A 17548-nucleotide genomic window follows, 5' to 3' on the forward strand; every position below is an offset into this window, starting at 1 on the left:
GCTCTTTGGGATCCCGCACCCTGGGGGAAGCCAGCTGCCATGCTGTGAGGACACCCAAGCAGGGAGGTCTACAGGGTGACGAGCCGAGGCCTCCCGCCGATTGCCATGTGAGCGCGCCATCTTGGAAGCAGACCCCACAGCCACAGTCAAGGACCTTCCAAGGATGCAGTCCCAGCTGACACTTGGATGCAACCTCTGAGATACTCCCAAGTCAAAACCTCCCAGCTGAGCCGCCTCGAAATCTGACCCACAGATACTGCGTGAGATGATTAAACGATTATCACTGTTTCAGGCCACCAGATGTTTGAGGGTAGCTTGTTATGCAGCAGTAGATAACTGATACACCCAAAATGATATATCAGCACAATCAACCACTCACTCCCTCTTCTGAGGGACTCCTGACTCACTCACAGCCCCTGGTACCTAAAACATAAGTGTTCCATTCTCCTTGGCAGTCTTCCCAGTTGTGGTTTACCAACCGTCTCTTTCAGGAGCGTCTGGGAAGTGCACCTACAGCGCGGGTTTGGGGCCCTACACCAGACTCGTCGGGCAGAGGCATGGGCACCTGGTGCCCACGTCACATCCCAGGCCCACTTGTGATCAGCCGCAGAAGTCAGGTGGTCTCGTGCAGGATCAGACTTGCCTTCAGCTGTCAGGGTCCCACGCCTGGTACGTGCAGCACCCCTTTTCCCATTCTGCCCCAGGATCTTCTCCCCGGTTGTGGGAGCCTTCGAGGCTCACATGCAGACATGCTTGGGACAATTCCTAGCATCGGTGCGCTCAACCAGTGGAGGGTGGGGACTGTCCTTCCGGGGAACAGTCCTGGGAGTATTTACCTACTGAGAGGCCAGCAACGTTGCCACCAGACATGTATACTGACTTCTCCTCCTTTCCCGTCGGGTTCTCCTCACTCTGTCACCACTGCTTCCTGCAACCGCCTCTCCCAGATATTGCCTGCACCCTTGGGTGAACCCCATGCTAAGACACACTGAATCAGAGTCTGGAAACACCCCGGAAAACTGCACTTATGCACATTCCCTGGGTGGCTTTCAAGCACTCTTAACAGGGAGAACGCTGCCTGCAGTGGAGTTTCCCAGCATGAGGACCAAGGGCCCTGCTTCCAAGAGCTGCTGGGCTGTCAATGTGCTGGGTACCTTCCACCCACCTCCCTAGATCCCCACCCTGTCTTTCTCCCTGCCGCTGGAGGCTGACCTGCATGGTTTGCATGAATAGACATCCTCACTGAGTGGTTTTTGGCCAGCCCCAGTCAATGAGACGCACACCTGAGACAGAAGGAGAGAGTGGGGTTGGGGCTTACTCGCCTGGCTCCTAGTGCCCTGTAAGAGGGCCACCTCCCTGCACCAACACCACTGTCCTCCCAGGCTCTCTTCTCCCCACAACTGACTCTCCCTCCAGGTTCTAGTGACTGCTGCCTGACCCTGGGTCTCACCCTGGATCTCTGCACTGCCCCTTGGGGTCTCTCTGCTCACCCCTTTGGAAATAACCCTTTTATTAAGCTGTCTTCAAACTACCCAACCTGAGCGTGCCTGCTGTTTCCTGGTGGGACACTGACCCAATTCTGTGTATGCTCCTTGCCTTGTGGTGGATGGAAGATACCACGTTTTCCTCACATGACTGCAGCTATTGCTCCTCCAGAACCCACTTCCTTTTCCTTTAGCAATATCCCCCGGTGTTTGATTGGAGCTGTTCTCATTTTCTCCAAGTGCTGGAGGGGGCCCCAGCCCCTGCTTTGGGGCTGGGCAGGAGACACATTGGCTTTCTGCATCCTCGCAGAGGCAGGGATTGGGCAGGTGGTTCATCATGTGACTGTGGCGGACCAATCAGGTTGAGGTTCTAGAGGTTGACAGGTGTCACCTGAAAAGACTGTTTCTGGTCTGGTGGCTGCCTGACTGCTCTAGGCTTCTTTGTGGTGTCAGAGCTTCAACTGGGGCTGAGGTGAAGTGCGAGAAATTGGCTCCCTCCTTTCTCTGTCGAATTAAAAATGTGCCCTTGGGCAAATCACTTAACAATTCTACGTTTCACTTGTGAAGTGTGAAAGTGTTAGTCACTCAGTTGTGTCTGACTCTTTGCGATGCCATGGACTGTAGCCCACCAGGCTCCTCTGTCCATGGAATTCTCCAGGCAAGAATACTGGAGTGGGTTGCCATTCTCTCGTCCAGGGGACCTTCCCCACCCAGGGACAGAACCCATGTCCCCTGCATTGCAGGCGGATTCTTTACCTTCTGAGCCATCAGGGAAGCCCACCTATTCTTTAAAGGGGCACAGGAGGACTTCCCTGGTGGTCCAGTGATGAAGACTTGGTGCTTTCACCGCAGAGGGCTGGAGTTTTATCCCTAGTCAAGGAACTAAGATCCCCAAGCAGCATGAAGTGGCCAAAACAAACAAACAAAAAGCCGGTGGGCATAGGAATTTTTCAAGAGCCTCATTAGATTCTTGTAAGACTAAACCAGAAAACCCATGAAAAGAACTGGGAACAGAGGATTTATCAACGAAGCTCTTTAACCTCTACCTAGAGGTCTCTTCCTTCCTAGGATCCAGACGCAGGTCTGTGGAGCTAAGCAGGGGAGAGAGTTCAGTGACCATCCGCTGCTGGGCTCAGAGCCGCACCTCCCCCGACTGCACTCCGTTACTCAATCAGGCTCCTGACCCCACTTCACAGTCTTCTCTGCTGCTCAGGGAACTGACTCTCGGTGGCTCCAATCCACGGGCTCACCTGACCGGCCCAGGAATGTCTGAATCACCCCTCCCCCGCACCCACATAAATTATCACCCAAATCTGACTTTCCCATATTTCCAGTAGATGGGGATCTCTGAGAAGAGTGGGAGCCAGCCTACGAGCGGGGGGTGGGGGGGGGGAGCTTTCTGGGCTGGCTTGGGCTGGCTGGAGACGGGAGCCTGACGCCGTCCCGCTTGCTTCCTCCTGTTCTCTGCTGTCCTCCAAAGCCTCGTGTCCCTCTGCACAAGCCCACCTGGTCACAGCGAGGCGTGGACCAGCAATGAGGCAGGACAGGGAGGAGGGAGGGGCCTGAAACCCACCCCCATGACAGCCTCACTTCCTGAGGCTTAAGCACTGCCCTGTTCAGGTTCTCTTTTAAAAATGCAAACGTTGGAAAAACAAGAGGTCTTTTAGGGCTTTCCTGGCGGCTCAGACAGTGGAGGATCTGCCTGCAATGCTGGAGATCTGGGATTTGATCCCTGGGTCAGGAAGATCCTATAGAGAAGGGAATGGCAACCCACTTTGGTATTCTTGCTTGGGAAATCCCATGGACAGAAGAGCCTGGCGGCCCCCAGTCCCTGGGGTCGCAAAGGGTTGGACATGACTCAGCGACTAACACACTTACACACACTAGGAGCTGAATTCGGTTTCATTTCCCTCTGCTCTATCTTATGAGCTGAGTCCCAACCCCAGTGGACTCCTCAGCGTTTCTGGGGCCAGCCCATGCTTGACTCTGCCTTCACCCATACCTTTCCTGAGCGGGAGCACCCTTTCATGCTTTCTCCTACTGCACTTTTAAGACCCAGCTTAAAAGAGTCTGCCTCTCCCACACCCAGGCTGAGTTAGGGGCTCTCCTCCGTGTTCCCACAGCAGCCTGGACCACACTCCATCACTGCCCGCGTCACTCTGACTGGTAACTGTGGCTTGACTAGTCTGCCTTCCTCATGCGACAGCGTGTCTCTTGGAGTCTGGGTGCAGGGCTGGACCGCCCCAGTGTCCCGAGCACCCAGAGTCTGGTATTCAGCAGGTGCTCGGGGTGTTCTCACGGACTGTCTGGAGAGATGCGTGAGTGTCTCCACTCTGGCCACTGTTACTGCTACCTGGGTGTCTTAGTCTGGGCTCCTCAGCAAACAGGGAGACCCTGGCAGGGCTCAGGGTGGACGTGGGTTATCAGGAGGGGAAGAGAACAGCTCAGCTGGGGAGGAGGTGGGACATAAATAGAAGTCAGCCCCCCCAAATCTGGGTTTTCAAGCTGTTTGCCATGGTGGAGGATGGGATCTTAATCCCACTGGGGGAACTCTGGGAGTCAGTATAGACTGTGTCCTACTGGAGGGGTGAGGGAGCTGGGTATTTGCCCCTGACGCCCATCGCCCAGTCCATCCTAAAGGAAATCAACCTTGAATATTCATTGGAAGGACTGATGCTGAAGCTGAAGCTCCAATACTTTGGCCACCTGATGCGAAGAGCCGACTCATTGGAAAAAATCCTGATGCTGGGAAAGATTGAGGGCAGGAGGAGAAGGGGACGATGGAGGATGAGATGGTTGGATGGCATCACTGACTCAATGGACATGAGTCTGAGCAAACTCTGGGAGATGGTGAAGGACAGGGAAGCCTGACATACTATAGTTCATGGGGCTGCAAAGAGTTGGACACGACTGAGTGACTGAACAACAACCGCTGTTTGTCCTGGGCTGCTCCCAGGAGCATGAAGATCCCAGTAAAGCTCATCAGATGAAGCTGGTGGCTGGGTGCAGGCAAGAGGTGAGGATGAGGGAGGTGAGGATGAAGGAGGGGTGGGATGGGGCTCGCAGGCTTCTCTGCTGCAGCAGCCCTCCAGATGGTACTCCTGGCCCCCTTCCCATCCTGACTATGCTCTCCCTGCGGGCAGCGACTGGTCATTCATCTCTGCTGCCAGCCACAGGGCCAAGCTCAGAGCAGATGCTCTCTGAGCCCTGAGTGAACGAATGAGTGGGTGAGTGAATGATGGACGGATGGCAGGAGTGGTCATCAGGTTAGCAACTTCCTCCCTCTCCAGCAGGAGAAATTTGGGGTCTGGAGATCCCTGGAGCGGAGAGAGAAGGTAGGTGGGTATGCGTGTGTGTGTCAGGTGGGGTGCTGGGCAGAAGGACTGGCCGGCCAGCTGGCGGTGAAGAAAGGCCTGGTTCATGGACTTCTCAGGCTGGGGAGGTTCCGGGGCCTCGCCGCTGTGGGAGTGGCTTCCGCCCCAGCCTGTGGGGTTGCGTGACTCCCGGAATGCTGGACCCAGGGCGTGGAGGCGAGCAAACGCCATCAGGCGTATCAGTGATCTCCCGGCGCAGATATGGAAGTTTGAGGAGGCCCAGCCGGCTCTGCCCGACTGTAAAGAGACGTGATTGAGGCGGGTCACGGGGAGGTGGTGGTGATTAAGGGGGGCTGAGTCCCTTGGACTTCCTGCCCAGCAGGTAGGGGTGACCTGGGGAGTGAGATGGGACATTAGTCATAATGTAAACCTCCTCTGAGCTCATAAACCTGGGCAGAGGCTGGGCTCCTATGGCTCCAGGGACCAAAGCTGATTCCCTGGGGTGGAACCGTAGCTCCTGGGCTTTATCTTCCTCACCTGAGAACCAAGCGTCTGGCTGGAGTCTCGAGAGCCTGGGGCCCAGCTCAGGGAGGCACCTGGGGACACGGCTCTAAAAAGAGTAACAGTAGCTCGGTGGGCCCCAAGATTTCCAGTTTACAGTGTCTGTAAAGCACTTCTTCCTCCCATTACCTCACTGGAGCCTCCAAACAGCTTCGCGCCATCGTATAAACGGGCAATCACCTCCATTTTATTGATGTGAAAACTGAGGCCCCTCCAGGTTTCAGGCCTGGAAAAAGTGGGGTGGGAAGAGTACCCAGGAAATCAAATCAGGGGCTGAATTTCAACCACAGAAACTCTAGTTTGGGGCTCCAGCTGAGGTCCAGGGACACAGGCTGGGGTGAGGCTGGAGGGGGCATATCCTGGGCTGGGAACCCCAGGCAGAAGAATCTGACAGCAAAAGGACTCTGGCCCTGGGCCCCGCCATCTGTCTGGGCCACTGCTCCCTGATAATAAAACTCTCTCTAGAAGGAGACCTAGGAGCTCAGGGGAGGTTTCTGTGGAGTCGTGGGAAAGAACTGAGCTCGCCGAAGGAGCCAGAGATGCGCACCTATTAACTGGTGTGTCTGTGCAGACGCCCTGCGGGACACCCGTAGGGTCCATGTGTGCTTGCAGCCTCTACCCCTGTTCCTGGTGGGGAGAAGGAAACGCAAAGAATACTGTTCATCTGACCGTCACTGTTAGGAGAAATGGGATGACCTGTGGCTGTGCCTGCTGGAAACTCTGAAGAACTGGCCACTGAATGAAATCCTATCTCTCAAACAGCCCACAGCACATAGAAAGTGAAAGCGTGAGTCACTCAGTCCTGTCCGACCCTTCCCGACCCCGTGGACTGTAGCCCGCCCGGCTCCTCTGTCCATGGGATTCTCCAGGCAAGGATACTGGAGTGGGTTGCCGTTTCCTTCTCCAGGAGATCTTCCCAACCCAGGGATTGAACCCGGGTCTCCCTCAGACACTTCAGTGACTAAGCCATCAGGAAAGCCCACATAGAAGGGACTCAATAAATATTACCGAACCAACAGATAAAGAGAAAATAGAGAAAGTCAAACCTCCTGTTGACCTTGAAGGGAAAACAGGGCTTAGGGAGTCAAACAGACTTGGACTATTGGTTGGCCTCCTTTCCTGTCACTGTCCTGAGACTGCCCTCACTCTCCTCCATCGCACCTGTGTGGCTTTCCCAGCCCACCTCCCCACACTCAGCAGACACCCACCCATCTATCTGACGGCTAATGAGCCCTCCCCGCCCGATGACAGGCAGGTTCCCACCTGCAGTGTTTTGAAAACAGGACTTGCGTTCCTTACCTAAGACAAGCCCTCATCTCAATAAAGAGCATCCCTTCCCTGAACTGTGTCCCCCAAGTCAAACCTTGAGAACCACCCTCTATTGCCCCCCCAGGAAGTCGAGCCTGGACTGCTTCCCGGATATGAACTCTCCTTCTGTCCTTGTGGCTAATCCCCAGCCCTGCTTCAGGCCACCATTCCCTCTTGTCGCATGAGTGTCACAGCCTCTGGAGGTGTCCCCACCTTCCCATCACGCCCCATCTCCTCGCTGGCTGACAGAGGGGTCGCTGGAGTGAATATATCATCAGCCAGCTCTCTGCTTGAGATCTCCACGGCTCTGTGTTGCCCCTGGGGTGGAGTCCAAACCTCTTCATCTGTAAGCACAGGCCCCGATGTAATTAGATTCCAGCCATTTCTCCTTCCCCACTTCTGTTCCAGCCACACCAAAACACTCACCCTTCCCAACATGCCATGTGTCTGTCTTTGCACTGGACAACCCTCCCCTGCCTGCCAGTGAAAGAAAAGGGAAGTCACTCAGTCGTGTCCAACTCTTTGTGACCCCATAGACTGTAGCACACCAGTCTCCTCGGTCCATTGGATTCTCCAGGCATGAATACCAGAGTAGGTTGCCATTTGCTTCTCCGAGGGATCTTCCTGACCCAGGGATCAAAACTGGGTCTCCTGCATTGTAGGCAGATGCTTTACCATCTGAGCTACCAGGGAAGCCTGCCAGGACAACCCTCACAAATCCTCTCAGTCTATCTCAAGAGGCACCTCCTCTGTGAAGCCTTCTGTACCCCAACCCTGTGCAGAGTTTAGCCTCTCTTGCAGTTCCATGGCAACAGAAACCACAGAGCTCAGATCATCCAGGAGCTTTAGGACAACCTCTTCTGATGTCGGATCAGAAGTGCAACTTTTGGCCGGGAGAGTGGCTGTTCCGACCAGCCGTGGCGGCGGGGCCCTCCAGCCTAGTCCACGTGCTGTCAGTGCAAATGCTGCCTCGTGTCATCACACGCTTCCTCCCATGAGCTTTATAAGGTAGGTGAGAGCTTGTCCAGTTATAAAAGAGGAACCCAAGACCTACAAAGGTTATACGACTTGCCCAAGGTCACAGAGCCAAGAGAAGGCAGGGCAGGGGCTCTGACACCCATCTGCCTGCCTCCTAGCCCTTCTGCTTATGGCCACAGGCCAAGTGGGACCTGCACGGCTCGATTCTATGCCCGTCTCCTCCTTGAGAACACGAGCCTCCTCAGGCTTTTCTGAGTGTCCCCAGAGCCGGGGGCAGAGAATCCAGTGGACGTGTGCCGACGCTGAGCTCAAATCTTTTCCCTCTCTGCCCTCTTGGGTGGACTACTGGTGACCTTCCCCCCTTTTGAGACTCTCTCCTGGGCTTCATTTGGCCAGATTTCCCTTGTGTCAGCTACGCAGGGAGCAAGGTCATGGGACTCCGAGTATGATTATTAGCTGTGTGACATTGGGCAAAGAACCTCTTTCCCTAAAGGACTTCTCTGTGGTACATAGCCTTATTTTAAGGGCACCTGAAGCCAGAGAAAAAGTGTAGCACCAGTCCCTCGAGGGTACTTTTTTCCCTTGAACTTCTGGGGTAGGTAGAAATAAATTAAGTAACTTTTAAGTGATTTTAAACAATTTAGTGAGGTAGATGAACCTAGAGCCTGTTATACAGAGTGACGTAAGTCAGAAAGAGAAAAACAAACGCTGTGTAAGTGAAAGACGCTCAGTTGTGTCCGACTCTTTGCGACCCCATGGACTATACAGTCCATGGAATTCTCCAGGCCAGAATACTGGAGTGGGTAGCCTCTCCCTTCTCCAGGGGATCTTCCCAACCCAGGGATCGAACCCAAGTCGATCACTGCAGGTGGATTCTTTACCAACTGAGCTATCAGGGAAGCCCCATAAATATTGCATATTAACATATATATATGTATATATGGAATCTAGAAAAATGGTACCGATGAGCCCATTTGCAGGGCAGGAATCGAGATGCAGACGTAGAGAACGGACTTTTGGACAGAGCAGCGGAAGGAGAGGGTAGGATTGAGAGAGTAGCACTGAAACATACATATTACCATGTGTAAAACAGACAGCTTATGGGAGTTGCTGTATAATACAGAGAGGTCAGCTGGGTGCTCTGTGACAACCTAGATGTGTGAGATGGGGTGGGGGTGGGAGGGAAGTTCAAGAGGGAGGGGACACATGTATACTTATGACTGATTCACCTTGTTGTATGGGAGAAACCAACACACCATTGTAAAGCAATAATCCTCCAGTTAAAACTAAATTATATATATATTTTATGGTGGCTCAGTCGGTAAAGAATCCACCTGCAATGCAGGAGACCTGAGTTCGATCCCTGGCTTGGGAAGATCCCCTGGAGGAGGGCATGGCAGCCCACTCCATTATTCTTGCCCAGAGAATCCCCATGGATGGAGGAACCTGGCGGGCTGCAGTCCACGGGGTCACAAAGATTCGGTCACGACTGAGCGACTAAGCACAGCACGTGACATATATATATTTGGTGGAGCAAACTATAAAGCTTACATTAAGTTTAAGGATAAAACATGCATGGGCTGCTTGAGGCTACCCTCCTCAGGTCACCAGGGGACGTGATGGAAACCGGTGAGAAGCACCCCATGAGATGAGGCTGGTCCCCCTGGTGAGGAGATGCTGAATGCATCAGCCCTCCTGTCTTCTTGCCCTGGTCCCCTCGGTCTGCCCCTACGGCTGGCTGAATAAGGGAAAGAACTAGCGCCTAGCTGGACACACCAGAGTCTGAATCCTAGAGTGGATAGTTAAGTGTTCTGTGACTTCAGATCTAAGGGTCTCTGCTTGCTTCTCAAGTATCGTGGGTTTATCAACACCTCCTACCAGTCAGTGCTGGATTCCGCCTGCCCTGCGGAGTCACCCCCACCCTTCTCCACCCTGGCTGCGGTGCAGAGGCCGAATCGAGGGATCCAGCGTTCTATCTACTGGCTCTTTTGTTCACTGACTTCCGGTAGGATGTGGCCCGTGGGAGACTGAGGTGGGAGGATGGGAGGAGAATGGGGGGGGCGGTTACCTGCCTGCAGCTGCTCTCGCCACCTGGGGGACACAGGGATGGGATCGCTCAGCTCCCTGGCCCTCCCCTCCTGCAGGGAGCCCCCCTGCAGCCGCCTCTCTTGGGCAGCTAGTAACGACCCCTGTCCCCCCACCTCAGGGTGTCTGCCCTGGCTAGCCCTGGGGTGTCTCACCAGCCTTCACTGGTTTCCTTGACTCCCCCAACTTTGTAAGCAGTCCCAAATTATAATAAATTGTCCCCAACTGTGCCTTTAGGGACTTCCCTATAGCTCAGATGATAAAGCATCTGCCTGAGATGAAGGAGACCGGGGTTCGATCCCCGGGTCAGGAACATCCCAGGAGAAGGGAAGGGCACCCCACTCTGGTATTCTTGCCTGGAGAATCCCATGGGCAGAGGAGGCTGGCAGGCTACAGCCCATGGGGTCCCAAAGAGTCGGACACGACTGAGCGACTCACACACGCACACACAATGGTGCCTTTTGAGTGAAGCCTGTGTCTCTGCTGTGGGGCCCCAGCTCACCAACTACTTCGCTGGATTTTTGGAAGGGGTGAATGTCTGCACAGCGGTTTATAAGGAAAGCCTGTATGGGCGTTGGAGAGCAGTAATGAGCATCATTAGGGGACCCTGCGGGGAGGGCAGAGGCAGGCCTGGCGGCCGCTCGGTCACCAACAGCGGTGGTGCCCGAAGCCCTGGGAGGCCTGGCCGGGAAGCCAGGGCTTTTTCGGGGCCCGGTTCCCGCAACAGCGGCGGCGATCGCAGCGGGGCTCCCCGGGGCTCCTGGCCGGGGCTCAGCTGGCACGCGGAGCGGCCAGGGAGCCCCAGCGCGCGCGGGGCGGCCAGCCGCTGACTCAGCACAACGCCCCACTCCCCGCAGCGCCGGGTGGGAACCGGCGCCTCCGCGGCCCGGCCCTCGGCCCTCTTCAGCGCCCCCTCCGCGTGAGCGGCCCCAGCCCCGAGGAGCGCTGGCTGCCGCCCGGGCCGCAGGGAACGCGGGCTCCGATGGTCGGCCGGCCGACTGGCCGGGCCGCCGCCCCTCCTCCCTCAAGTCCTGGGGCCGCAGAGGCCGAAACGGGGACAGAGCGAGCCTCTGACTGTGCAGACGGGGAAACTGAGGCTCAGGGAAAGAGCCTTCCCAAGGGCCTGGGCCGATCACTGTCAGAACCCTAACAGGCTGCAGGCAGGGTTCCCCTGCTGGTTGAGAAGAAACCATCTGGTCACCAGCGGGCCCCAGCGGGGATGAGAATGCAGTAAGCTCTGTGAGGCTGGAAGTTCTTATCTTTAGAAGATTCTAACTGCTTAGGAGTTAATACAGTGTAAGCTTCAAGCGCCCACACTTGCATCAGTTCAGTCGCTCAGTCGTGTTCGACTCTCTGCGACCCCATGGACTGCAGCACACCAGGCCTCCCTGTCCATCACCAACTCCCAGAGCTTACTCAAACTCATGTCCATTGAGTCGGTGATGCCACCCAACCATCTCATCCTCTGTCATCCCCTTCTCCTCTGGCCTTCAATCTTTCCCAGCATTAGTATGGTACCTTTCAAAACAAATCTTAACTTTCAAAACTAAAAAAAAAAAGGTGGGGGGGTGGGTGGAGATTTCTCTGGTGGTCCAGTGGGGCACGGGTTTGATACCTGATCAGAGAACTAAGATCCCCCAGGCTGTGGGGGAGGCCAAAATTTAAAAAAAAAAAGCGGTGGTGGGGGGCTTCCCTGGTGGTCCTGTGGTTAAGAATGTGCTGGCCAATGCAGGGGACAAGGGTTCAATCCCTTGTCCAGGAAGATCCGACATGCCTTGGAGCAACAACCAAGCCCGTGTGCCTCAACTACTGAAGCCTGCGTGCCCTAGAGCCCATGCTCCATAGCAAGAGAAGCTTCTGCAATGAGAGGCCAGGGCACCACAACGAGAGTAGCCCACACCCACCACTAGACAAAGCCCGAGCACAGCAACAAAGACCCAGCGCAGCCAAAAATAAATAAAATTAAAAAAAGATTCGAATCGCTCAGGAACTCTAGGTGTGTCCCCCATACGTGACCACATCTAATCCTCACAACAACCTATAGGGATTGGGATCTTCACAAGTTAGATGTTGATGCTGAGGCCCAGAAACAGGAAGCAACCTACCTGAGGTTGCACAGCTTGTAAATGGCAGAGCCGACATTCAAACGTTTAGTCTTTGATGCTGTTAAGCTTGTGCTCTGTCAACCAGGCGATACGGCCTTTGGTTTTCCTAAAGACAGCTTTGTTGTTCAGCTGCTACGTCGTGTCTGTTTGTGACCCCATGGACTGCAGCACTCCAGGCTTCCCTGTCCGTCACTATCTCCTGGAGTTTGCTCAAATTCATGTCTGTTGAATTGGTGATGCTATCTAACCATTTCACCCTCTGTCTCCTCCTTCTCCTTTTGCCTTCAATCTTTCCCAGCATCAGGATCTTTCCCAATGAGTCAGTTCTTTGCATCAGGTGGCCTAAGTATTGGAGCTTCAGCTTCAGCATCAGTTCTTCCAATAAATATTCAGAGTTGATTTCCTTTAGGAACAATTGGTTTGATCTCCCTGCTGTCCAAGGGACTCTCTAAGAGTCTTCTCCAACATCACAATTCAAAAGTATCAATTCTTTAGCACTCAGTCTTCTTTAAGTCCAACTCTCACATCTGTACATGACCACTGGAAAAACCACAGTTTTGACTCTGTGGACCTCTGTCAGCAGAGTGATGTTTCAGTTTTTTAATATGCTGTCTAGGTTTGTCACAGCTTTTCTTCTAAGGAGCAAGTGACTTTTAATTTCGTGGCTGCAGTCACCGTACGCAGTGATTTTGGAGCCCAAGAAAATGCTGTCCTATAAATGAAGCCTAGATGGGGTGGGCCTCAGAAAGCTGAAGGGCTAGCCTCAGCTCTGAACCTCCCTATCTTTTCTGTAGCCTTGGGCTAACTCCTTCACCTTGCTTTCTTATCTGTGAATAACGGTGCTTGCCCCGCTTCCTTCCTGTGATACTCTATAAGGCATGCACCTAGGTACTATCATTCCCATTTTACAGATGGGGCAACTGAGACCCACTCATTCCTTTATTCATGATGAATGAATTAGATGTAATTTTCTGAGGGGCTTCTAGAGGTCAGGTACTATGTCCCCAGAGAGGAAAGTCACTTGCCCAAGGCTACACACCTAGAATGTGGGAGAGCTGAGCCTCAAACTGACGGTGGAGACTCTAGACGCTCTTCCTGGCCTCCAAGTTGTGTACAAGTAGCCAGAGGATCACCGACTTGATGGACATGCGTCTGAGCTCCGGGAGCTGGTGATGGACAGGGAAGCCTGGTGTGTTGTAGTCCATGGGGTCGCACAGTCGGACATGACTGAGCGGCTGAACTGAACTGAGCCAGAGGATCACAGTTTTCCAGCTTCAGCAGAAAGTCACTCAGATCCTCCTTAAGCCCAATCCACGGCACTACACAGATCCCAGGAAGGACCCTCTTCCTGGGAACTTTTGGCCTGGAACATATTTACAAAACCCCAGAGGGGATGGAAATATCCTGGCCCACTCCCTACAGACCTAAATTAGCAATTTTCTTATACTTTATAACCCCTCTGGAAATGCAAACTATGTAATATTAGTCTAAAATTAGGAGCGTAAGTCACAAGAGAAAAGTCCCACTACTTCTGCAGAAAATGTTTTCCTAAGCCTCATCCTGGCATTTGTTCTAAATCCAAACATAGTGGTTGTGTTTCAAATAATTATTTTCTCCTAGTACTTATGGATTGGAGGGAGGATGCTTCTGAGAGAACCCATTTTTATGGTATTGTCAAATGCAGAAATCCGATCTCTTTACCTGGCTTTAGGACATCCAGGTAGGGCTTGGATACTTGAACAGGAAGAGCCTGTCCTGTGGACCCAGGATACTTTCTCAAATGAAGGGCACTTTAATAATAACAAGGGCAATAGTGTTACTGGTAGCCAATGCAGATCGACTGGTTAAGATGTGCCAAGAAACCATGTGAACTGTCTTACAACCACTATTACGTTTAATCCTCACGATAACCCTGTAAGATAGGTATTATGATCCCATTTTACATATGAGGTAATTAAGGCCTAAAGAGGTTGAGATTGGCCAAAAGCCGTGTGGTTATAGAGCCAGTAAGCAGTGGAGTTAGAGTTTTAATCCAAGTCAGCCTGACACTAAAGTCCACACAAGGGAGAGTGGCCTAGTGGTTAGGATTTGGAGCTTTTGCTGCAGGGGCCTGGATTCAATCTCTGCTGGAGAACCACCCTGCATGCTGCAAGGCGCAGCCAAAACACAAAACATAAAAAAAAAAAATGAGGGTATCGTCTCCCCTAAGAGCTGCGCTTTCCATGTGCCAGACACAGTCCTAAGTGACTTACACAATACTTATACAGTACTTAAACGATAATCTCTCGATCGGCACAGCAAGCCCTCGCAGGACTTGGTTGCCTCCCTGCCCTTTGCTCACCAGTGCAGATACTCACACTAGCTTCATGTTTGTCCTTTTGAGCTTCTGTGGTTAAACTATGTAATTCAACTCCTTTGAGTAAATTAATCCTAGCCTCCTAGGACCCTGGGCATGTTTCTTAATTTCTTTGACCCTTAGAGTTTTCATCTGTCAACTGAGTTGGTTGGTTCCTTCATCTCTATAATTTTCCAGAATTCCAGGACAAACGCAGAGCCCATGTGGATATGGGTGTAGGATGTGCTCGTGGGGTAGAAACGACCCTCATCAAGGTGCAGGAAACTTGTGGTGAGGCGGAGGTGAGGTCGGGCTCCTGAGAACAGTGACAGGGAGGGTGGCAGGGTCCTTGGGCCGAATGGTTGTAACCGGACCCCAGGGAATGTGGTGAGTCAGGACCTCCAGCTATGTGTGACCCCAGGGGCAGAGCTGAGTCTATGAGGTGGAAAATCCCTGGGGGTGGGGGGCGGATCTGGAAGGGAGAGAGAGCTTCCTGACCCTTCAGGTAGCTGTTCAGGGCTGGACCACCACTGGGAGCACGTAGATGGGATCTGACTTCTAGAGAGATTTTTCCCCAAATGCAAATTTGGTCACATCCCTCTACTGCCTGACAACATCCCCCAGATCCCTACTGCCTACAGATGTAGTCCTCAGCACGGGGCATGAGGCTGTCCCAGTCTGACATCGACTCGGCCACTCTCATCTCACGCCCAATGCTAGGGTGGGGGTCCCTGATGTCTCGTTTTCTGAACACATTGCGTATGGTCACACTTCCGTGCTCCTCGGAGGGTCCCTGTGGACCCCGTCTCCCACCTCTAGGCAGTTCATCGCTTGGGCTGAGTTGCGATGATGCATCTGACCTCAGTGCCATACTGTGGTCCCCTCCAGGGCGGGGCCCCGTCATAGGCACCTCCACGTGGACGGGGGGACCCACCATGTACAAGCAAAGAGTGAAGGCCAGGGATGTATAGAGACTAAGAGTGAGAATCATGAGAATGGAGGCAACCAGGGGCTGGGGGCCAAGGACCAGGATGGGGTGAGGGAAGAGCGGGGCTGGCCCACCTAGTGAGACAGGCATCTCAGGCCCTTTGTCTTGTAAGCCCCAACTGTTCCAGCAAGTTTGCTGGAAGAGGAAGGAGAAAGCAACGGGCAGGCGGCGAAAAGGAACTCTGGTTCCTTCTCTCAGGACTCAGAGCTGAAGTTCCCTTTCTTAAGGTGGCTCCACCCCCACCCCAGGTGCCCACGTGGTGGATGTGATACTATCTGTGGTTCTAGAGGGCTGAGCTCAGAAGCGGTCTCTCCTCAAGGCTCAGGGATCCTACATTTCTAGGGGCTCACTTCTGTAACCTGACTCTTTCCGAAGGAATATGTACCCGGGGATGGGGGGTTGGGGAGGGTGCAATTCCCAACCCCTGTCACCCTGCCCTGCTTTTATCAGCACCACACCGCAGGGCATATCCAGCAAGTTCGGGCCTGCTCACAAGAAGGATTCGCCTGGTAGCCTTGAGGGAGCCACGGAAAACGCATTGGAATCCAGGAGCAACTCAGAAAACCTATGCAGCAGTCTGCTCCTCCAGCCCGGCTGTGCTCAGCGGAGCCGAGCACCCCGTTTCTGCCCCCAAGTTGACAACGGAGCATCTGCAGGGTGGCACATGCTTCCCAGCTTGAGTTCTTACTGAAGACCCCAGTCCTCTTGCTCCTCACCCACGCCTTAAAAAAAAGCAGCTCTTGGATCACTCCTGTTTCTGGTCGTTGTCTAGAGAAGCAGGGTGTGTGCAGCCACGGTTTCTGCCCTGGGTGCCCTACCGCTCCTGCGCTCCACGGCACAGATGGCGGTGGGTGGGGAGGGGGGGAGACGGGAGGATGGGAGAGGAGCCAGGTGCTGGGGCAGGGCCCTGGTGGGAGCCTCGAATGCTTTTCCTTTCTTGCTCTTTTGGCTCTTGACCACAGTTAACTTTTCTTCCTATTTTTGTTAACACAAATCCCTAAGTGTGTTCGTGTCCGGAGAAAGTGCTATGAATAACTGATGATACATTTGTTGATGATGAACTTGTGAATCATCCTGGGGGAAAAAGGAGTCCAGAGAGCGGAGCGGGAGCTCTGGAGCCTGCCGATGACGTGCCGTAAAATATTTAGCAAATGATGGTCCAAACCACAGGGAAAAAGTCAGAGAGATGGGAATTTGAAAGCTGCCAGGATTTAAAAGCTGTTTAATGCTAACCATCAGTGCCAAAGAGCTGAGAGTGGCTCCCTTCCTCCCTACATTGGCCCCGAGGACGCGGAGAGGGTTTTGGACCAGCAGTGGCAGCGCTGAAAGGCTCTTTGTTCAAGCCCTCCTGTAAACAAGGGATCTCCTCGGAGGTGGAATCCTCACCTTGTCTACTGCCCACATACTCTCTTTTTCTCCACAAGGAACAGTAGGGAAGCCACTGGCTGCTTGGCATCAAAGAAGGAAAAAAATAACCCCCTATGATGGATTGAATTTGTCACTTTCCCAGGTTCTGATGTCACTTACACAATGAGCTTAGTCCAGGGTCCCTGGATGATGTGGTCGTGTCTTTGGTTCTAAAGGTTTGAGCTCTGAAGCTGTCTCTCCTAAAGGGTTAGGGACCTTGCATGTTTAGGACTGGGGTCAGGACTCACGTCCCTAACCTAACTCTTTGGAGATCTGTTTATTTTGGGGTAAAGGATGAAAAGATTTGAACTGAAAGCTTCAAGTGTAAAGTTATGTTCTCCTCACTATCAACACCAGGAGGAAGCATAAATTAAGGGAGAAGCGGCTAGGGGATGATTCAGGTCAGCAGAAACAATTATCTTGGAGAAGAGAGACTTCAGCATAGACTGCTGATAAAGCGTTCTACAAAGTCATCATGTGTGTTCATGGCTAAGCAACGTTAACGAACTTGGTGGCTTCAATCAACTAGTCTGTTCCCTGTGCCAAGAAGGTCTCTGCTTTTAGGGAACATGTCATCTATTTTGCTGGGGAGGCATGTATTACCTAAACAGATAGTTAGCCTTTGAGGTCACAAGTCAGAGCTCCCTGGGCAAGGTGGTCCCAAGGAAGCCAGCAGGAAAATGGAGCAAAACTGCTCTACATACTTCGGAAACAGAACATGGCCCTTTTCCCTCATTCGTGTTTTGTTTTGGTTTTGCTTCCTTTTGTTGTTGTTATTCCTATAATTTTGCTTTCCTAGAATGTCTTCTCTTCCACTCTCTACCTACTCCCGAGTCCAACACATCTTTGAGGCCCACTTGAATGAGTTTATAGTCACTCATGACTTTTCCAATCTTCATTACTTTGAACTCCTATAGTACTTGGCATCTGAACCATTCATTTGGCACACACTGTGTAGTTTAATCTGCTTTTAAGAAGGATTC

The 17548-nt window shown here is 53.0% G+C and overlaps 1 protein-coding gene and 1 long non-coding RNA gene across 4 annotated transcripts in view; one reads left to right on the top strand and one right to left on the bottom strand.

The window, feature by feature from the left end:
* PPARG (peroxisome proliferator activated receptor gamma) overlaps positions 1 to 17548 on the bottom strand; it is a 172007-nt gene that overhangs the window by 29521 nt on the left and 124938 nt on the right. The window lies entirely within an intron of this gene.
* On the top strand, positions 5290 to 15906 carry LOC145520279 (uncharacterized). Its single transcript, XR_014064372.1, has 7 exons — positions 5290 to 5417; positions 5825 to 6146; positions 6753 to 7013; positions 7469 to 7675; positions 9497 to 9650; positions 14369 to 14472; positions 15609 to 15906. It is a non-coding gene; the product is annotated as an uncharacterized LOC145520279 (long non-coding RNA).

Source organism: Giraffa tippelskirchi, chromosome 9 (assembly GCF_054371585.1).
Source record: "Giraffa tippelskirchi isolate mGirTip1 chromosome 9, T2T-mGirTip1v1.2.pri, whole genome shotgun sequence".
NCBI classification, from domain to species: Eukaryota; Metazoa; Chordata; class Mammalia; order Artiodactyla; family Giraffidae; genus Giraffa; species Giraffa tippelskirchi.